Here is a 24,525-nt window from a genome sequence, read left to right on the forward strand (position 1 = left end):
GGCGCAACATATTACGGTGCAAAGTTCGGATGCTGCCGCTGTCTTCGCCCTGCACTCGATAGACGGGGCCACCGGGGTACGGCTGTCCAATTACTCGATAGACTTCGATCTCCCACTTGGACCGGAGTTTCCGTTGCGGTTTCTTTATACGGACTAGGACCAGTTGACCTACATTCAGTGAGTCCTCTTGTACCGGAAGTGGGTCAGCGTGCACTTGATCCTGGATTTGTCGGCCTACCAGCCGGGAGACAGTCTCCATTCTCTGGCGGTGTGTTTGTAGCCAGGAAGGATAGGTACCACAGGTATCTTCTTCGGAGCTAGACAGTTGCAACTCATGGATGCCTTTGCCTGGACGGCCAAAGAGAAGCGTGTATGGGGTATCTCCGGTGACGGAATGGACTTGATTATTATAGGCCCACAGCAGTTCTGGGAGGAATCGAGGCCAGTCGGGCTTTTTGTCTTCAGCCAGTGTCCGGATCAGTTGTAAGAGGGTCCGGTTAAAGCGTTCACACGCGCCATTCCCTTGTGGATGTGTAGCACCCTGAGGATTCGGCTGCTACAGGGGTATTGCACCTCAACCCAGAGGTGTGATATTCCACTCCCGGGTAAGGATGGGGTGTGGAACTGAGCTAGTAGGCTGCATGCACTACACACATCCCATTTCCGGGGAACAGACCGATGGTACTCCCACTAGAGAAATGTGCAGGTACGACAGTGTCTGTTCCTGGCTGGAGTGGGAGGGGGGTGGAACATCCCAGTAGTGTAGGGGCAGATAGGGGGAGCAGCCTGGGTAAAGCTAGGAGCTCATTGGGTGCTGGTCACCTGAGCTCACACATAGAGGGAGTATATAAGGTGGGCACCATCTTAGATCAGGGTCAGTCAGTTGTCAGTCAGCCAGTCAGACAGTCTGTCTGAGAGCCTGAGAAGCAGAGCAGAGGAGAAGGAAGAGAGACCCAGAGGCGCAGAGGGGACCCCAAGATCCCAGAATAAGGACAAAAGGGTGAAGGGTCGGCAACAGGGTACCGGATCCCAAGCTGGCAGAGGCTACAGCACACCTTAGCCAGGAACCGGAGGTCGTGGGCAGGATCTGCCACGATCACCCACTAAATCCACCCGGAAGGCAGACCAAGAATAGGGTCAGGGAGCCCAGAGGAGGCTTGACCAACAAGAGGCCCGAGGGAGCCGGACTTAGGTGGATCCCTGGTGGGAACGGCCAGAAGAAGGGAGAGACAGAAAGGAGCTCAGGACCACACTCCGGAGTTGCCTGGGAGTTGACCGAGTCCAGGACCTGGTGGACGCAGCACGGCTTGGGTGGTCACTGCTGTACACAGTGACCCGAGCAACACCAGTAAGTAAAACCCTGGAACTGCATTTTATGCCTCTGAGTCTCCTTGCTGCACCTTCACAACCACCATCCTCCACGGCTGACCCCCTGAGGCTATACCCCTCCCGTTGGGGGTTATACTACCTAAGCTGCACACACACCACCAGCCTCAGCGGACCCTGCTGCAGCGGCGGCCGTAGTGACCGCAAATCAACGGGTGGCGTAGTCGACATAAAAGAACATCTAGTAACATCTATAAGGACTGCCACACACTGAGTTTGACACCCTGGGCACGGACCGGGTCACAGCCACTCGGAGACTACAACCCCCATCTGATCCGGCTCCGGGTATCCCTAACAGCACTGGCCCAGGGGGCGCGTCAGATGGTAAGGGGTGGTCCTGGACTTCTTGATTCCATACATCCGTTGGAGTTCTTCAATGACTCGCCCTTCGAAACAAGCCCCCTGTTCAGAGTGTAGCCGCTCCGGACACCAGTAGACCCGAACGAATTGCTGACAGATGGCCTGTGCAGCTGATTCGGCAGTCTGATCCCTGGTAGCAACAGCGACGGCGAATTTCGTGAAGTGGTCCACCATCACCAGACAGTACTGGTAGCCACTATTCGCCGCTCCGATCAACAGATAGTCCACCATCAACAGCTCGAGGGGCTTCGACGTCTTAATAGTCTGGACTGGGGCACGCTGCTCCGCGGACTTGTGGAATTCACAGGTACGGCATTCTTGACAGATGTTTTCAACCAGCTTACGGAGCCCCGGACAAAAAATGAACTGCTGGGTCCACCGAAGGGTCTTGTCTATGCCGAAGTGGCCGTTCCTCCTGTGAGCTTCGCCCACCATCTCATGGGCCAACTGCACCGGGACGACAATCTGCAAACACTCCTCCAGCATATGGGATAAAAGGGCCCTGCGATATAGGACTCGATCTTTCACGATCTGCCGATCCCATTGGGCAAGCAGAGCCAAGGCTCCGGTCGATAGTCGGGCTCTCACTTCGGAGGGCGGTTTCTCTTGTTTATTCACATACTGTTTCAGTAAGACGTGCTCGGGATCTCGATCTTGCAGCTTGGCCCATTCTTGCTGGGACAGGGGAGATCCCACTACGGCTTCAATCCCTCCTACCGCATACTGGCGGCTATCTTCTATTTGCTTTGCGAGCCCGGCAAAGTCAGGCATCTCATCTTCCTCCAACTCTTCATCCCGGTCCCCCACTGGCGGGGATGATGTCACTCTAGACAGGCTGTCAGCATTCTGATTCTCGTTCCCCGCTCTGTATTTAATTTTGTACTGGAATCTAGAGAGCCTGGCCATCCAGCGCTGTTCCATTGCCCCTAGTTTGGCATTCTCTAGGTGGGCAAGAGGATTGTTGTCCGTCATGACCAGCACCTCCGCTCCTGTCAGGTAGCCAGCAAATTTCTCCGTCATAGCCCAAGTCAGAGCCAAGAGTTCCAAGCGGAAGGAGCTGGTGTTGACGGGATTCTTTTCGGTGTCACGGAGAGACCTACTGGCATAGGCTATTACGCGTTCTTTATTATCTTGAACTTGAGAGAGGACCGCCCCTAGACCTTGAAGGCTGGCGTCGGTGTGCAACTGAAACGGTAATGTGTACTCTGCATAAACCAGAACAGGGGGTGATGTTAGAGCAGCCTTAAGTGCCTGAAAGGATTTTTCTCGGTCAGGCCCCCAACTGATGCGTCATCCTCTGGGACTGTTCGCGGTCCCTCAGAGAACCTCATGCAGTGGTTCAGCAAGCCAAGCAAAGTCCTTGACAAACTGACGGTAGTAGCCTGCCAGCCCCAGAAAAGCCCGGACTTCTTTGACGGTAGTTGGCTGCGGCCACTCTTAAACGGCTGCTATCTTTTCCGGAGAGGGCTGGACACCTTCGGCCGAGATCCGGTGACCCAAGTAGTCGATTTCCTGCTGGAACAGACGGCACTTGCTGGGCTTCAACTTCAAGCCGTGTCCCCTCAAGCGCTGGAACACTTGGCCAAGCTTGTGAAGATGATCCTCAAAGGTGGCGGAGTATACCACGATGTCGTCAAGGTATATCAGCGTAAACTCAAAGTTAAAGTCTCCCAGACAGCTTTCCATCAGTCTCTGAAAGGTCCCTGGTGCGTTATTCAAGCCGAACGGCATCCGGTCGAACTCATACAGGCCCATGGGAAGGATGAAGGCGGTCTTTTCCCTGTCCTTCTCACTCATTGGAACCTGCCAATATCCACTGGCCAGGTCTAGGGACGAAAAATATTTGGCCTTCTTCAGGGCGTTCAGTGACTCTTCGGTCCGGGGAAGTGGATATGAGTCCCGGATAGTGCAAGCGTTCAGCCTACGGTAGTCTATGCAAAATCTCAGGGAACCATCTTTCTTTTTGACTATCACCACGGGTGCAGCCCACGGGCTCTGGCTTTCACATACCACTCCGGCGTGTAGCATGGATTCTAATAGGCTTTTCACCTCCTGGTATTGTTGAGGTGGTATCTGCCGGTACCTCTCGCGGATAGGGGGGGTATCGCCCATGGGTATCTCGTGCTGGATACTGGTGGTACACCTAAAGTCTGTGTCATGCTTTGCAAAGGAGTCTTGGTGTTCCCGCAGGAGTTCCTCCACTTGAGACACTTCTTGTTTGGTGTATTGGGACGTGTCTAGCTGTACTTTTTCCCGTAGTTTTCGCCCAATGTCTTCATCATCTACTTGAGAGTTTATGGCTGAGACGGTTACCGTCCAGTCGCCTTCTGTACACGGGGTGAATTTTAGGGGTCCAATGGCATTCACTTCCGTGGGTAGAGCATATACCCGGGCAAGCTGAGTGCCGGCTTCAAGGGCTAGGCCTACGTCTGCGGTGTTGTTTAGCCTGACAGGGACTCTCCTGTTCCTCACGACGGCTAGAGTGCGAGCAACTAGTGGGTTTAGCTTACCCCCACTTGGGGTCCTCGGCTCAATCAACACTTCAACCCCCTCAAGTTGTCGGTGGGTGTTAAGGGGTAAGGAAATGACTGTCTCTTTTTCAGCGGGCAAAGTAATCCGGGTACGGCGTGGCACCGTAATGGCGGCTAGGGGTAGTTGTTCCTCTGCCATCTGTTGAAGTCCAACGGTCCGGATTACGCACTGGAACGCCAGACGAGTCGGCTTATGTTTGGTGACTTTCTGCCAGTATTTGGGTCCTTTTCTTGTCAACAGCATAAGATCCAGGTCTTTCAAGATGTTCATTCCAACTATCACTGGGGTCTCGGAGCCGAAACCTTCCTTGACGATGACGATCCCTCGTTTCCCTAAGTCCTGTCCGCAGGCCTTTGTGTCCATCCAAGCAACTCCGGTCACTGGAATGGGTAGATTATTAGCCGCAATAATCTTAATGGCGGTGTCTGGGTCACAAGCAGTTCTTGGTTTGAGGTAATTTTCGTAAAACTATTCAGAGATCGTGGTCACTTGTGACCCAGTGTCCATCAGTCCCTGTACAGCAATTCTTTCCAGGACAACTTCAAGTGTTGGGCTACTCGAGGCAAGAGTACTCCGCCGTCGGCTCTGTTTTTCCACACTCCTCTCTTTGGACTCCCCTGCTGTGCGAGCCTCAATTGCAGGGGTGTCTAGTTTAACGGCGGCCATTGTGGTGAGGCCCGGCATGATAGCTCTGCTTGTGGATATGGCTGGGGTTCCATTCGCTGGTCTGATCAAAATTCCCTTCGCTGGGGTGACTGAGGTTTTTGCGGAGGGAAGTGTTGAGGACAACGATTTGCCCTATGGCGAGGATCACCGCATGACCAACACTGTCCTATGGGACGGCTAGGCTGTCTTCGCTGGTCTCCCTGTCGGTCTTATGTTAACTGTAATATCTGTTTCTGTAAGTCTGCTACCATCTGTTTCAGGTCTTCCGTGTCACTGTTCGGATTTTTAATGTCAGATATGGATCTGCATGCAGCACCTTGAATCCCCACATCCATGACGGGTCCCCTTGAACGTTCTATGGCTTCCTGTTTGACTTCAGCAAAAGTAAGAGTCGGCATCATCCGGATCAAGTCCTGTAACGTGCGGTTAAGATACTGGTCTCTCAGTCCTATTACAAATTGGTCTCTCAGTACCAGGTCACGAGGAGCCATACCAGCTAGTTGTTCCCCTTTTCCACAGGCTTGTTCAAGGAGTACCTGAAGGGCGTTCGCATATTGGGGAATATCCTCCCATTCAAGCTGCGTCCGTCTAAAGAACATGTGTCGCAGTGTTCCCGGGTATGTGGTCGGCCCATAGGTGTTCTCCAGCACCCGCACCAAATCATCCACTGTATGCTGGCCCCTAGCCGTCTCCAGTCTGACTGTCGTCCATGCCTCCCCCTCTAGCGTCAGTACCGCCATTTCTGCCAAGGTCTTAGGGTCAATATTATACATTTCCCCCAGTATCCGGACTTGTTCCGCCCACTCTGGTACAGGGTAGTTTCGTCCGCCAAATTTCCTGACCTGATTCACAATAGACACCGGCAGGGCTTTCTGACTGTACACGTGGCCTGGGTGGGAATCTTGTTGGTCACAGATCCTGCCGACTACGCCAGATGAAGTGACCGCGGGCAAGGCCGCGCGTTGATATCCATGATCTGGCCCAGCAAGATCCCCACACACAGACTCTATCTTGATAACCGTATCTTTACTTGTATACATTTTTAACATAGCAGAACACAATAAATGACAACCGTAAATGTTCACAGCAATAACGTGTACTTATAAGCTGACCCTCACTGTCCCTACTCACACGTTACCAGTCCTTTACTCCAGAAGGATGTGTCCCCCGTCGCAGGCCTGTCTGTCTTTGCAGGAAGGCGTCCCAGCCGAAGAAAAAAAAACAGGAACAACAAATTTCGCTGAAAGGAAGGAATACTTCGGCCTCTCGCCAGAGGTCCCGCTTACAGTCTCTCTGATCCGGATAGCAGCTCTTGTGGATTCCCTTGTGTAGTCCACACTCCAGTAGTGGGGAGTGTAACAGCTGAATCCTTCAGCAGTGCAGAAACTGGGGAAAGCTCTGAGGAAAAGATGTCAGATAACAGCAGCCACGTTGAGAGTATCCTCTAAGGCAGGGTTCCCCAACTCCAGTCCTCAAGGCCCACCAACAGGTCATGTTTTCAGGATTTCCTTAGTATTGCACAGGTGATGGAATTATTGCCTGTGCAGGTGATGCAATTATCACCTGTGTAATACTAAGGAAATCCTGAAAACATGACCTGTTGGTGGGCCTTGAGGACTGGAGTTGGGGAACCCTGCTCTAAGGCACACACGAGGACCTGCACACCGTCCTGGTTCTTTTCACAGACTCTCTCAGACTCTCCGCGCGCTTTTTCCTGCTTCTCACTCTGGTCACGTGACTCTCTAGGGCGGGACACAGGAGACTCAGTCTTTTTCTCTGTCATCACACCCGGCGCAGGTGCAACCTCTGGCCACAAGGTGGAAACACCATCCTGCGTAATCATTTCTGTCACAGGCTCTATCTCAATTATGACAGAACAGCCAGAGCCGGCCAGCTCACTACACAATCATGACTTATAATTGATGTCACCATTCTGTAAGCATGTTCCTATTAAGGGCAAGGCCAGTGTTGTAACATAGGCGGCTTTCTGTTGTCATTAATCTTTGGTGTAATAATAATATATATGTCCATAGGTATAGTACATCTGCGAGCGGAGTTATCGAGTATTTTCATAGCAATAACTATTATATACCACTTTCACGTACAAACAAGAACTCTTCTTTGGTAATGCTCAACTGCATTGTTATGACCATGTTCACACTCTAACACAGGTAACGGTTGAAAAAAAGGAAAGAGAGTCGCTGTACCTGCACCCAACTGGTCTCTGTACAGACTAGAAAAATCATTAACCACATAACTCAAAAACACTTCCTGGCTCCCTAAAAGGCTGTTGAGGGGTTTCTTGTACCTCCTAAGGAACCCGATGGGAGGACGCAACACAAATGCTGCAAAAGGGAAAGGCAGGGAGACAGAAGAACTCAGGGTAAGAAACTAAACACGTTCACACAGGATAGACAGGGATATATATCTAGAAGCAAAAAAATAAATGGACTAAGCGAAAAACCTCCCAATCCCCCAAACATAAAAGAAAGGGAAGGGTACGGGAAGGAGAACTCACAGTCAGACCGCAGGAAAAGCAGCTGGGCTTTATCAAGCAAGATAATCCTTAGTTGAGGAGCTGGAACGCCTAACACCATCTAAGATCTCATTCACACATCCGTGTCTCCAGTACGTGTGGTGACAGTTTCCAAAAGTACCGGAGACACTTACACACATAGACCCATTCAAATGAATGGGTCTGCGCACATGTTAGTGTGTTTCCATGGACCGTGTGTCCGTGGGCAAAATACACTGACATGTCTGTTTTTTGCACGCAGTATAGGCCGCAAAATGTCCCACACACGTGCACACTGATGACATCCTTGTGTCATCAGTGTGACACTTACCGGACACTGCAGTTTGCGCTGTTCCCCGGCGCCAGGTGCTGAATGCAGCTCACATAATTGTCGTCTGCTCTCTCTGCGATCAGGCGGCAATGATGGAAGTTGTATTCAGTACCCGCAGTGTACTTTGTGTGTAAAATCAAGAATTAAATTTAAAAAAAGCGTGGGCTCCCATCGATTATTCATAACCATAAGAGGAAAATCGCCCGCTGGGGGAATAATGGGCCCCACATAGTTCTCCATAGAGTATAATGTGCCTACATATCCTCCATACAGAATAATGAGCCCCAAATAGTCCTCCATACAGTATAATGGCCCCACATAGTCCTCCATACAGTATAATGGGCCCCACATAGTCCTCCATACAGTATAATGGGCCCCACATAGTCCTCCATACAGTGTAATTGGCGCCACATAGTCCTCCATACAGTATAATGGCCCCACATAGTCCTCCATACAGTATAATGGACCCCACATAGTCCTCCATACAGTGTAATGGGCCCCACATAGACCTCCATACAGTGTAATGGGCGCCACATAGTCCTCCATACAGTGTAATGGGCCCCACATAGTCCTCCATACAGAATAATGGGCCCCACATAGTCCTTCTTACAGAATAATGGGCCCCACATAGTCCTCCATGCAGAATTATGGCCCACATAGCCCTACATACAGTATAATGGGCCCCACATAGTCCTCCATACAGTATAATGGGCCCCACATAGTCCTCCATACAGAATAATGGGCCCCACATAGTCCTCCATACAGAATAATGGCCCCACATAAACCTCCATACAGAATAATGGGTCCCACATAGTTCTCCATACAGAATAATATCCCCACATAGTCCTCCTTACAGAATAATGGCCTCACATAGTCCTCCATACAGAATAATGGCCCCACATAGTCCTCCATACAGAATAATGGGCCACACATAGTCCTCCATACAGTATAATGGGGCCCACATAGTCCTCCATACAGAATAATGGCCCCACATAATCCTCCATACAGAATAATGGGCCTCACATAGTCCTCCATACAGTATAATGGGCCCCACATAGTCCTCCATACAGAATAATGGGCCCCACATATTCCTCCATACCGTATAATGTGCCCCATATAGTCCTCCATACAGAATAATGGCCCCACTTAATCCTCCATACAGAATAATGGGCCTCACATAGTCCTCCATACAGAATAATGGGCCACACATAGTCCTCCATACAGTATAATGGTGCCCACATAGTCCTCCATACAGTATAATGTGCCCCACATAGTCCTCCATACAGAATAATGGCCCCACATAATCCTCCATACAGAATAATGGCTCCATACAGAATAATGGGCCTCACATAGTCCTCCATACAGTATAATGGGCCCCACATAGTCCTCCATACAGAATAATGGGCCCCACATATTCCTCCATACCGTATAATGTGCCCCATATAGTCCTCCATACAGAATAATGGCCCCACTTAATCCTCCATACAGAATAATGGGCCTCACATAGTCCTCCATACAGAATAATGGGCCACACATAGTCCTCCATACAGTATAATGGTGCCCACATAGTCCTCCATACAGTATAATGTGCCCCACATAGTCCTCCATACAGAATAATGGCCCCACATAATCCTCCATACAGAATAATGGCTCCACATAGTCCTCCATGCAGAATAATGGCCCCACATAGTCCTCCATATAGAATAATGGGCCTCACATAGTCCTCCATACAGAATAATGGGCCACACATAGTCCTCCATACAGTATAATGGGGCCCACATAGTCCTCCATACAGTATAATGGGCCCCACATAGTCCTCCATACAGAATAATGGCCCCACATAATCCTCCATACAGAATAATGGCCCCACATAGGGGTGGCTGTTCTGGTGTCACGGGCCAAATAAAACCACCCTGCGGGCCAGATTTACTCCATGGGCCAGAGTTTGACATGTATGCTTTCAAGGGGCTCTGTCAGAAAAAAAAATGATTTAAAATATATGAAAAAAAACAAAACATGAAAGTTAAAAATAAAGATAATAAAAAAAGTAAAAGAAATAAGCATATGTGGCATCGCCGTGTTCAGAAAAGCCCAATCTATCAAAATATGAAAATTATTAGCCAGATTTGCAAACATTGTAAACAGAATTTTTTTTAAAAACGACAAAATTATATTGTTTGGCTGCTGCAATATCACAAAAAATGCTGTAACAAGCGATCAAAAATCTTGTAAACAGCAGAAAGTTTGTAAATTTTACTAATAAACCTAATTTGCAATGAGTTTGAATACTTTTCATAACAACTAATTTAGTAGGTGTTATTTATAGTCTTAAGAGTATGAACACATGGCATTTTTTAGACACCAGCGTCGAGTTAGACATTTCAGGAAAATGCTGGCGCAGTTTCTCCTGAAGCATCTTTCTTGCCATTGTTATTTGCGGCCAGGGGCGCCATCAGGTCATTACTGCCCTTACTGCTGTATGGGGCCAGGTGAACAGCTGTAAAGAGCATGGGCCGGGGCCCCCCTCTTGTGCTTCTGGTCACCGGGCCCCGGGTTATCACGTGCTGGTGCTGAGAGCATATGATGGACTGGGACTGGGGGGTAGGGAGAGCATATGATGGACTGGGACTGGGGAGTGGGCAGAGCATATGATGAACTGGGACTGGGGAGTGGGCAGAGCATATGATGAACTGGGACTGGGGAGTGGGCAGAGCATATGATGAACTGGGACTGGGGAGTGGGCAGAGCATATGATGAACTGGGAGTGGGGGGTGGGGAGAGCACATGATGGACTGGGGTGTGAGTAGAGCATATTATGGACTGGGACTGGGCAGAGCATATGATGGACTGGGGAGTGGGCAGAGCATATGATGAACTGGGACTGGGGAGTGGGCAGAGCATATGATGAACTGGGAGTGGGGAGAGCACATGATGGACTGGGGAGTGGGTAGAGCATATTATGGACTGGGGAGTGGGCAGAGCATATGATGGACTGGGGAGTGGGCAGAGCATATGATGAACTGGGAGTGGGGAGAGCTAATGATGAATTAGCAGTGGGGGGAGCAAATAAAGAATGGGGGTAGGGAGAGCAAATTATGAATTGGGTGTGGGGGTGGGGAAAGCAAATTAATTGGGAGTAGGGATGGGGCTAGCAAATAATGAATTGAGGGTGGGGTAGCTCAAATAATGATGAATTGAGCGTGGGGGTGGGGAGAGCAAATTATAATGAATTGAGGGTGGGGGAGAGTAAATGATGATGCAGTGGGGGTAGGAGAGAGAGGACATGACAAAATGAATTGGGGCGGAGAGGGGCATGTAAATATAATTAATTGGGAGAGGGGGCATTGAGGGTGACAGAGTGTGACTAGTAATGAATTGGGGGAAAGAGTACAGGTTCTAATTAATTGATATATTTATTAGGTGGGGAAAGTGGCTATTTACAGTCAGTGGGGGCAAAGTGGTGGATTACAATTTATATTTGGAATGGTGGGTTACATAATAGCTACTTATATATTAATGGTGGGTGCATGTCTGTATTCAGCTGCGTAGTGTAGAAGTTTGGGAATGTGCTTTAGATAACTGTGATATTTTATGCAGAGAAGAGTCCTGGCTGGAAGAAGTGATGGCGGTCTGCGCTGGATGAAGGAGAAAAGCGAAGATGAAGGACTTCAACTAGTGACGTCACCGGTGACTCAGTGTGTTATCTGTACACTGACACTATACACTGTATACTATGTACAGAGCTCCTGTGTATAATGGCACTTTTGGTAATATTAGTATTGTGATTTTTAATTAATGATGAGTATTGTAGTATTCGGTGACTATGTGGTGGTAATATGTGATCTGGTCATGGTGTGGAGGTATTTGTTCCTTGTATGTGCTATTTTTGGTTTCTATGTGATGGTAATATGTGGTCTGGTCATGGTGTGGCGGTATTTGTTCCTTGTATGTGGTATTATTTGGTCACTCTGTGGTGGTAATATCTGGTCCGGCCATGATGTGACGGTATTTGTCCCTTGTATGTGATATTATTGCTCATTTTGAAACATTTATGTGACACATTCCCTTAAAGAAAAATAAATAAAAATATACCTAAAAAGAGTACTGGATGTTTTAAGAAATGTTTAATAGGTTAGAGTAGAGTAGGGCCCAGCCAGAAGAGTCTACCTTGTCGTGGTGGCGGCTTAAAAAATCTTTAGGCCAAAACAAAGGCTACTGGCTATGTATGTGATATGGTGTTCAATGGGAAATATGTGATTGGTAAGGATGTTGTGCAGAAGTGTAGTTTTTCCCAGAGTGGGCGGTGTGATTGTAGAAGGTTCGAGGGATGGAGAAGGAGCTGGGATGGAGGCAGAGTCTCAAAGGGGCCCAAATATATTTCCAGTATGGGGCCCTGAAATTCCTGGTGACAGCCCTGGTCCCCAATACACAATATGAGGGCAGGGCCACCATAAGGGCATTACTACCCTTACTGGTGTATGGGGCCCAGTGAGGAGGGGGGCCCCAGGGGCAGGGGCAGGATTCAGACGTTTGACTGTCTGAGGATGCACATTCAGTTAAAATCTATTGCCGATGGCTTCCTGCACGGCACTCAGGGCCGGCATCACCACCCAGCGCAAGTCCCGGGGCCTTGGACGAATGGAGGGTCCCACTTGCTGTCGGGGACACCGGCACACTATGGGGCCCATGAGTCAGGGGATCCCAGTACCACCGTGCCCCCCCTCAAATACTCACCTCTCCTCATTCCCATCATCTCTGGTCTCCCCAGTGTCTTCTGACTCTCTGACGTCTCAGGCAGAGGGCGTGATGACATCACTACAGCGCACCCTCTGTGCTGAGCAGTGCAGAGAGTCAGAAGATGCTGAGGAGACCAAAGCAGCGGCCAGCGGGGAACTAGGAGAGGAACAATATTTGAGTCCATTATATTGTATGGATCACTATGTCGGGCCATTATACTGTATTGAGTAATATATGAGGCCATTATACTGTATGGATCAATATACGGGGACATTATACTGTATGGAACAATATATGGGGCCATTGTACTGTATGGAGCAATATATGTTGCCATTGTACTGTATGGAGCAATATATGGGGCCATTATACTGTATGGAACAATATATGGGGTCATTGTACTGTATGGAGCAGTATATGGGGCCATTGTACTGTATTGAGCAATATATGGGGCCATTATACTGTATGGAGCAATATATAGGGCCATTGTACTGTATGGAGCAATATATGGGGCCATTGTACTGTATGGAGCAATATATGGGGCCATTATACTGCATGGAGCTTTATATGGGGCAATTATACTGTACGGAGCAATATATAGGGCCATTATATACTGTGTGGAACATTATATGGGGCCATTATATTCAATATGAAGCATTATATGGAGCCATTATACTGTATGGAGCTATATATAGGGTCATTATATACTGTATGGAGCAATATATGGGGCCATTAAACTGTATTGAACAATATATGGGGCCATTATATACTGTAAGGAGCAATATATGGGGCCATTATATACTGTGTGGAGCATTATATGGGGCCATTATATTCTGTATGAAGCATTATATGGGGCCATTATACTGTACGGAGCAATATATAGGGCCATTATATACTGTATAGAGCAATATATGGGGCCATTAAACTATTGAACAATATATGGGGCCATTATATACTGTATGGAGCAATATATGGGGACCGTTATATACTGTATGAAGCATTATATGGGACCTTTATACTATATGGAGCAATATATAGGGCCAATTATATACTGTATTGAGCAATATATGGGACCAATTATATACTGTATGGAGTAATATATGGGACCATTATATACTGTATGGAGCAATATATGGGACCATTATATACTACATGGAGCAATATATGGGTCCATTGTACTGTATGGAGCAATATATGTTGCCATTGTACTGTATGGAGCAATATATGGGGCCATTATACTGTATGGAGCAATATATGGGGCCATTATACTGCATGGAGCAATATATGGGGCCATTGTACTGTATGGAGCAATATATGTGGCCATTGTACTGTAAGGAGCAATATATAGGGCCATTGCCCTGTATGGAGCAATATATGGGGCCATTGTACTGTATGGAGCTATATATGGGACCATTAAACTGCATGGAGCTATATATGGGGCCATTATACTATTATACTATATGGAGCAATATATAGGGCCATTATATACTCTGTGGAGCATTATATGTGGCCATTATATTCTGTATGAAGCATAATATGGGGCCATTATATTGTATGGAGCCATATATGGGCCATTAAACTGTATTGAACAATATATGGGGCCATTATATACTGTATTTAGCAATATATGGGGCAATTATATACTGTATGGAGCAATATATGGAGCCATTATATACTGTATGAAGCATTATATGGGGCCAATTATATACTGTATGGAGCAATATATGGGACCAATTATATACTGTATGGAGCAATATATTGGTCCATTATATACTGTATGGAGCAATATATGGGGCCATTGTACTATAAGGAGCAAATATGTGGCCATTATACTGCATGGAGCAGTATATGGGGCCATTATACTGTATGGAGCAATATATAGGGCCATTATATACTGTATGGAGCAATATATGGGGCCATTATACACTGTATGAAGCATTATATGGGGCCATTATACTGTATTGAGCAATATAGGGGCCATTAAACTGTATTGAACCATATATGGGGCCATTATATACTGTATGGAGCAATATATGGGGCCAATTATATACTGTATGGAGCAATATATGGGACCAATTATATACTGTATGGAGCAATATATGGGACCATTATATACTATATGGAGCAATATATGGGGCCATTATACTGTATGGAACAATATATGGGGCCATTGTACTGTATGGAGCAATATATGTTGCCATTGTACTGTATGGAGCAATATATGGGGCCATTATACTGTACGAAGCAATATATGGGGCCATTGTACTGTATGGAGCAATATATGGGGCCATTGTACTGTATGGAGCAATATATAGGGCCATTGTACTGTATAGAGCAATATATAGGGCCATTGTACTGTATGGAACAATATATGGGGCCATTGTACTGTATGGAGCAATATATGTTGCCAATGTACTGTATGGAGCAATATGTGGGGCCATTATTCTGTACGAAGCAATATATGGGGCCATTGTACTGTATGGAGCAATATATGGGGCCATTGTACTGTATGGAGAAATATATAGGGCCATTGTACTGTATAGAGCAATATATGGGGCCATTGTACTGTATGGAGCAATATATGGGGCCATTATACTGCATGGAGCAATATATAGGGCCATTATATACTGTGTGGAGCATTATATGGGGCCATTATATTCTTTATGAAGCATTATATCGGCCATTATACTGTATGGAGCAATATATAGCGCCATTATATATTGTATGGAGCAATATATGGGGCCACTAAACTGTATTAAACAATATATGGGGCCATTATATACTGTATGGAGCAACATATGGAGCCATTATATACTGTATGGAGCAATATATGGGGCCTTTATACTGTATGGGGCAATATATGGGACCAATTATACACTGTATGGAGCAATATATGGGGCCATTGTACTGTATGGAGCAATATATGTGGCCATTATACTGTATGGAGCTATTATACAATATATGTACACTTTACCTTTTGTGTCTCCCCCATTTCCTCATAGACTGTAAGCTTGCGAGCAGGGCCCTCTCTACTTTTGATTTGAGAAATGCTTATTCTGTATTGCTTGTATAAGTCCCCCTAAAATTGTAAAGTGCTGCGGAATATGTTGGCGCTATAAAAAATAAAAATTATTATTATTATTGTAATATAAGGGACCAATTATATACCATGGTGTGACGGTATTTGTCCCTTGTATGTGATATTATTGCTCATTTTGAAACATTTATGTGACACATTCCCTTAAAGAAAAATAAATAAAAATATACCTAAAAAGAGTACTGGATGTTTTAAGAAATGTTTAATAGGTTAGAGTAGAGTAGGGCCCAGCCAGAAGAGTCTACCTTGTCGTGGTGGCGGCTTAAAAAATCTTTAGGCCAAAACAAAGGCTACTGGCTATGTATGTGATATGGTGTTCAATGGGAAATATGTGATTGGTAAGGATGTTGTGCAGAAGTGTAGTTTTTCCAAGAGTGGGCGGTGTGATTGTAGAAGGTTCGAGGGATGGAGAAGGAGCTGGGATGGAGGCAGAGTCTCAAAGGGGCCCAAATATATTTCCAGTATGGGGCCCTGAAATTCCTGGTGACAGCCCTGGTCCCAATACACAATATGAGGGCAGGGCCACCATAAGGGCATTACTGCCCTTACTGGTGTATGGGGCCCAGTGAGGAGGGGGGCCCCAGGGGCAGGGGCAGGATTCAGACATTTGACCGTCTGAGGATGCACATTCAGTTAAAATCTATTGCCGATGGCTTCCTGCACGGCAGTCAGGGCCGGCATCACCACCCAGCGCAAGTCCCGGGGCCTTGGACGAATGAAGGGTCCCACTTGCTGTCGGGAACACCGGCACACTATGGGGCCCATGAGTCAGGGGATCCCAGTACCACCGTGCCCCCCCTCAAATACTCACCTCTCCTCATTCCCATCATCTCTGGTCTCCCCAGTGTCTTCTGACTCTCTGACGTCTCAGGCAGAGGGCGTGATGACATCACTACAGCGCACCCTCTGTGCTGAGCAGTGCAGAGAGTCAGAAGATGCTGAGGAGACCAAAGCAGCGGCCCGTGGGGAACTAGGAGAGGAACAATATTTGAGTCCATTATATTGTATGGATCACTATGTCGGGCCATTATACTGTATTGAGTAATATATGAGGCCATTATACTGTATGGATCAATATACGGGGACATTATACTGTATGGAACAATATATGGGGCCATTGTACTGTATGGAGCAATATATAGGGCCATTGTACTGTATAGAGCAATATATGGGGCCATTGTACTGTATGGAGCAATATATGGGGTCATTATACTGCATGGAGCAATATATAGGGCCATTATATACTGTGTGGAGCATTATATGGGGCCATTATATTCTGTATGAAGCATTGTATCGGCCATTATACTGTATGGAGCAATATATAGCGCCATTATATATTGTATGGAGCAATATATGGGGCCGCTAAACTGTATTAAACAATATCTGGGGCCATTATATACTGTATGGAGCAACATATGGAGCCATTATATACTGTATGGAGCAATATATGGGGCCTTTATACTGTATGGGGCAATATATGGGACCAATTATATACTGTATGGAGCAATATATCATAGAATGGTAGAGTTGGAAGGGACCTCCTGGGTCATCTGGTCCAACCCCCTGCTCAAAGCAGGATTCACTAGATCATCTCAGACAGATGTCTGTCCAGCCTCTGTTTGAAGACGTCCATTGAAGGGGAACTCACCACCTCTCGTGGCAGCCTGTTCCACTCATTAATCACCCTAACTGTCAAAAAGTTTTTTCTAATATCTAATCTGTGTCTCCTCCCATTTAGTTTCATCCCATTGCTTCTAGTCTTTCCTTGTGCAAATGAGAATAAAGATGATCCTTCTACAATGTGACAGCCCTTGACATATTTGTAGACAGCTATTAAGTATCCTCTCAGTCTTCTTTTTTGCAAGCTAAACATTCCCAAATCCTGCAACCGTTCCTCATAGGACATGGTTTGCAGACCAGTCACCATTCTGGTCGCTCTTCTCTGAACTTGCTCCAGTTTGTCTATGTCTTTTTTAAAATGTGGTGCCCAAAACTGTACACAGTATTCCAGATGAGGTCTGACCAAAGAGGAGTAAAGACCGATAATGACTTCACGTGATCTAGACTGTATGCTTCTGTTAATACATCCCAGAATTGTATTTGCCTTTTTTGCTGCTGCATCACACTGTTGACTCATGTTCAGTCTATGATCTATTAGTATACCTAAGTCTTTTTCACATGTACTGTTGCTTAGCTCTATCCCTCCCATTCTGTATATGCTTTTTTCATTTTTATTGCCCAGATGTAGTACTTTGCATTTTTCCCTGTTAAAAACCATTGTGTTGTTTGCTGCCCACTGCTCCAGTTTATTTAGGTCTTTTTGAATCCTCTCTCTCTCTTCTCTAGTATTAGCTATCCCTCCTAGCTTTGTGTCATCAGCAAATTTAATCAGTTTACCCTCAATTCCTTCATCTAAATCATTGATAAAGATGTTGAACAATACAGGTCCCAGGACGGAGCCCTGTGGTACCCCACTTGAGACATTCATCCAGCTGGATGTGAAGCCATTTACAACCACCCTTTGAGTCCGATCACTAAGCCAGTTATGAATCCACCTAACAGTTGCCTGGTCCATTGCATACTTGGTCATTTTTTCAATAAGGATGGTGTGAGATACTTTGTCAAATGCTTTGCTGAAGTCAAGATATACTATATCTACAGCATTTCCCTGATCCACTCAGTCAGTGATTCTGTCATAGAAGGAAATTAAGTTAGTCTGACATGACTTGTTAGTTACAAACCCATGCTGACTCTGGTTAATCACTTCATTCTTATCCATGTACTTACATACATGTTGTTTAATAATTTGTTCAAAGATCTTTCCTGGTATAGAAGTCAGACTCACCGGCCTATAGTTCCCTGGGTCCACCTTCTTCCCCTTTTTGAAGATAGGAACAACATTTGCTCTTCTCCAGTCTTCTGGGACTTCTCCTGTTCTCCAAGAATTTTCAAAGATTATGGAGAGTGGTTCTAAAATTTCTTCTACGATCTCCTTCAGTACTCTGGGGTGTAATTCATCTGGACCTGGAGACTTGAACTCATTTATGTTAGCTAAATATTCCCTCACAATCTTTCTGTTTACAGATAACTTGGATTCCTCTATTCCTTTAAAAGGAGAGTGAAGATCAGTTGATGTTACATTTTCTTTCTGAGAGAAAACAGATGCAAAATAGGAATTAAAAAGTTCGGCCTTCTCAACATCCTCTCTTATCATTTCTCCATTTTCATCCTGTAAAAATCCTATAGCATCTTTGACTTTTCTTTTACTTTTGACATACCCCCAAAATCCTTTTTTATTGCTTTTGACATCTCTTGCAAGCCTTAATTCATTGTCAGCTTTAGCTAACCTGATACGTGCCCTGCAGGATCTGCAGACTGCATTATAATCTTCTTTAGATATGCCTCCCTCTTTCCATTTAATAAACATTTCTTTCTTTCTTTTTAGCATGTGTTTAAGTTCTGTGTTCATCCATCCTGGTTTCCTTAAATGCTTCCCATTCTTCCTACTTTTCGGGATTGTTAACGATTGTGCTTTGAGAATCTCATTTTTAAAAATTTCCCATCCTTCCTGGACATTTTTGTCCTTAAGGACATCCAGCCATTGGATCCCTCCTATTCTCTTTCTGAGTCTCTTAAATTCTGCCTTTCTAAAATCTAACCTTGAAGTTTGAGTCTTCACATGTCTTCCTCCTCTAGTTATCCAAAATTCTATAATAGCATGATCGCTGCCTCCTAGGGTCCCAGCCACCTTTACCTCCTCAACCATTTCCTCCCTGTTTATAAGGATTAGATCCAAAGTAGCAGATCCCCTTGTTTTCTCCCCTACCTTTTGGAAGATAAAGTTGTCAGCAAGAGAGGATAAGAATTTGCTTGACCTGTTAGTTTTACTTGAGAGAGATTCCCAACAAATGTCTGGATAGTTGAAATCTCCCATGACCACTACGTCATATTTTTTGGAGAACTTGGTCATTTGATACATAAAGAGTTCATCCATATCTTCAGCTTGCCCAGGTGGCCTGTAGTAAATGCCTACAATGGTGTCCTTTCCGTTGTTCTCTCCTTGTATTCTTACCCAAACAGTTTCCAAAGAACTCCCAGTCTCTGAAGCTTCAATGTCTGTGCGGATATACGCTTTTCTAACATACAATGCAACACCTCCTCCTCGTTTATCAAGTCTGTTTCTTGCAAATAAGTTGTATCCTTTTAGCCTTTTATTCCAATCATGTGTATCGTCCCACCAAGTTTCAGTGATTCCAATGACATCATATTCCTTTTCCTGCATTAGTAGTTCCAATTCTCCTTGTTTGTTGCCCATGCTTTGTGCATTTGTATAAAAACATTTTAGTTTGTGATTGGTTTCTCTTCCTCCCATATTTTTATTATTTAAATTGTTTTGTCTTTGTTCTTCCTTTCCACTTCCAGTAGCAGAGATCTCAATAGTATTTGTCTGTTGTATGGCTTTTTCTGGCCTTTTGCTTCCTTTCCCACATTGTTCTAGTTTAAAGCTCTTCTGATGAGTGTAGCAAGGCGACTTCCAAATACATGTTTTCCAGTCTTCGTAAGGTGCACCCCATCTCTAGCAAGTAGTCCATCGTATAGGTAATTCATTCCGTGATCCAGAAATCCAAATCCTTGTTGACGGCACCATCGACGTAGCCAGTTGTTCACCTGTAGAATCTTATTCCACCTCATTGTTCCATGGCCATCCACTGGGAGGATGGATGAGAAGACCACCTGCGCTCCCAATTCTTTCACTTTCTTGCCTAAGTCTTCAAAGTCACTGCAGATGGTTTCCAGGTCCTTTCTTGCGGTGTCATTTGTCCCCATATGTATTAGCAGGAATGGGTAGTGATCTGTAGGTCTGAAGAGTCTTGATATGGGGCCATTGTACTGTATGGAGCAATATATGTGGCCATTATACTGTATGGAGCTATTATACAATATATGTACACTTTACCTTTTGTGTCTCCCCCATTTCCTCATAGACTGTAAGCTTGCGAGCAGGGCCCTCTCTACTTTTGATTTGAGAAATGCTTATTCTGTATTGCTTGTATAAGTCCCCCCTAAAATTGTAAAGTGCTGCGGAATATGTTGGCGCTATAAAAAATAAAAATGATTATTATTATTGTAATATAAGGGACCAATTATATACCATGGTGTGACGGTATTTGTCCCTTGTATGTCATATTATTGCTCATTTTGAAACATTTATGTGACACATTCCCTTAAAGAAAAATAAATAAAAATATACCTAAAAAGAGTACTGGATGTTTTAAGAAATGTTTAATAGGTTAGAGTAGAGTAGGGCCCAGCCAGAAGAGTCTACCTTGTCGTGGTGGCGGCTTAAAAAATCTTTAGGCCAAAACAAAGGCTACTGGCTATGTATGTGATATGGTGTTCAATGGGAAATATGTGATTGGTAAGGATGTTGTGCAGAAGTGTAGTTTTTCCAAGAGTGGGCGGTGTGATTGTAGAAGGTTCGAGGGATGGAGAAGGAGCTGGGATGGAGGCAGAGTCTCAAAGGGGCCCAAATATATTTCCAGTATGGGGCCCTGAAATTCCTGGTGACAGTCCTGGTCCCCAATACACAATATGAGGGCAGGGCCACCATAAGGGCATTACTGCCCTTACTGGTGTATGGGGCCCAGTGAGGAGGGGGGCCCCAGGGGCAGGGGCAGGATTCAGACGTTTGACCGTCTGAGGATGCACATTCAGTTAAAATCTATTGCCGATGGCTTCCTGCACGGCAGTCAGGGCCGGCATCACCACCCAGCGCAAGTCCCGGGGCCTTGGACAAATGGAGGGTCCCACTTGCTGTCGGGGACACCGGCACACTATGGGGCCCATGAGTCAGGGGATCCCAGTACCACCGTGCCCCCCCTCAAATACTCACCTCTCCTCATTCCCATCATCTCTGGTCTCCCCAGTGTCTTCTGACTCTCTGACGTCTCAGGCAGAGGGCGTGATGACATCACTACAGCGCACCCTCTGTGCTGAGCAGTGCAGAGAGTCAGAAGATGCTGAGGAGACCAAAGCAGCGGCCAGCGGGGAACTAGGAGAGGAACAATATTTGAGTCCATTATATTGTATGGATCACTATGTCGGGCCATTATACTGTATTGAGTAATATATGAGGCCATTATACTGTATGGATCAATATACGGGGACATTATACTGTATGGAACAATATATGGGGCCATTGTACTGTATGGAGCAATATATGTTGCCATTGTACTGTATCGAGCAATATATGGGGCCATTATACTGTATGGAACAATATATGGGGTCATTGTACTGTATGGAGCAGTATATGGGGCCATTGTACTGTATTGAGCAATATATGGGGCCATTATACTGTATGGAGCAATATATAGGGCCATTGTACTGTATGGAGCAATATATGGGGCCATTGTACTGTATGGAGCAATATATGGGGCCATTATACTGCATGGAGCTATATATGGGGCCATTATACTGTATGGAACAATATATGGGGTCATTGTACTGTGTGGAACATTATATGGGGCCATTATATTCTATATGAAGCATTATATGGAGCCATTATACTGTATGGAGCATTATATAGGGTCATTATATACTGTATGGAGCAATATATGGGGCCATTAAACTGTATTGAACAATATATGGGGCCATTATATACTGTAAGGAGCAATATATGGGGCCATTATATACTGTGTGGAGCATTATATGGGGCCATTATATTCTGTATGAAGCATTATATGGGGCCATTATACTGTACGGAGTAATATATAGGGCCATTATATACTGTACGGAGCAATATATGGTGCCATTATATACTGTATAGAGCAATATATGGGGCCATTAAACTATTGAACAATATATGGGGCCATTATATACTGTATGGAGCAATATATGGGGACCATTATATACTGTATGAAGCATTATATGGGACCTTTATACTGTATGGAGCAATATATGTTGCCATTGTACTGTATGGAGCAATATATGGGGCCATTATACTGTATGGAGCAATATATGGGGCCATTATACTGTATAGAGCAATATATGGGGCCATTGTACTGTATGGAGCAATATATGTGGCCATTGTACTGTAAGGAGCAATATATAGGGCCATTGTCCTGTATGGAGCAATATATGGGGCCATTGTACTGTATGGAGCAATATATGGGGCCATTGTACTGTATGGAGCTATATATGGGACCATTAAACTGCATGAAGCTATATATGGGGCCATTATACTATATGGAGCAATATATAGGGCCAATGTATACTCTGTGAAGCATTATATGTGGCCATTATATTCTGTATGAAGCATAATATGGGGCCATTATACTGTATGGAGCCATATATGGGCCATTAAACTGTATTGAACAATATATGGGGCCATTATATACTGTATTTAGCAATATATGGGGCAATTATATACTGTATGGAGCAATATATGGAGCCATTATATACTGTATGAAGCATTATATGGGGCCAATTATATACTGTATGGAGCAATATATGAGACCAATTATATACTGTATGGAGCAATATATTGGTCCATTATATACTGTATGGAGCAATATATGGGGCCATTGTACGATAAGGAGCAAATATGTGGCCATTATACTGCATGGAGCAGTATATGGGGCCATTATACTGTATGGAGCAATATATAGGGCCATTATATACTGTATGGAGCAATATATGGGGCCATTATACACTGTGTGGAGCATTATATAGGGCCATTATATTCTGTATGAAGCATTATATGGGGCCATTATACTGTATTGAGCAATATAGGGGCCATTAAACTGTATTGAACCATATATGGGGCCATTATATACTGTATGGAGCAATATATGGGGCCAATTATATACTGTATGGAGCAGTATATGGGGCCATTATACTGTATGGAGCAATATATAGGGCCATTATATACTGTATGGAGCAATATATGGGGCCATTATACACTGTGTGGAGCATTATATAGGGCCATTATATTCTGTATGAAGCATTATATGGGGCCATTATACTGTATTGAGCAATATAGGGGCCATTAAACTGTATTGAACCATATATGGGGCCATTATATACTGTATGGAGCAATATATGGGGCCAATTATATACTGTATGGAGCAATATATGGGACCAATTATATACTGTATGGAGCAATATATGGGACCATTATATACTATATGGAGCAATATATGGGGCCATTATACTGTATGGAACAATATATGGGGCCATTGTACTGTATGGAGCAATATATGTTGCCATTGTACTGTATGGAGCAATATATGGGGCCATTATACTGTACGAAGCAATATATGGTGCCATTGTACTGTATGGAGCAATATATGGGGCCATTGTACTGTATGGAGCAATATATAGGGCCATTGTACTGTATAGAGCAATATATGGGGCCATTGTACTGTATGGAACAATATATGGGGCCATTGTACTGTATGGAGCAATATTTGTTGCCATTGTACTGTATGGAGCAATATATGGGGCCATTATACTGTACGAAGCAATATATGGGGCCATTGTACTGTATGGAGCAATATATGGGACCAATTATATACTGTATGGAGCAATATATGGGACCATTATATACTATATGGAGCAATATATGGGGCCATTATACTGTATGGAACAATATATGGGGCCATTGTACTGTATGGAGCAATATATGTTGCCATTGTACTGTATGGAGCAATATATGGGGCCATTATACTGTACGAAGCAATATATGGGGCCATTGTACTGTATGGAGCAATATATGGGGCCATTGTACTGTATGGAGCAATATATAGGGCCATTGTACTGTATGGAGCAATATATGGGGCCATTATACTGCATGGAGCAATATATAGGGCCATTATATACTGTGTGTAGCATTATATGGGGCCA

This window comes from Phyllobates terribilis, unplaced genomic scaffold (genome assembly GCF_046119375.1).
Source record: "Phyllobates terribilis strain yellow unplaced genomic scaffold, ASM4611937v1 Scaffold_5__5_contigs__length_657084704, whole genome shotgun sequence".
In the NCBI taxonomy this organism is placed as follows: domain Eukaryota; kingdom Metazoa; phylum Chordata; class Amphibia; order Anura; family Dendrobatidae; genus Phyllobates; species Phyllobates terribilis.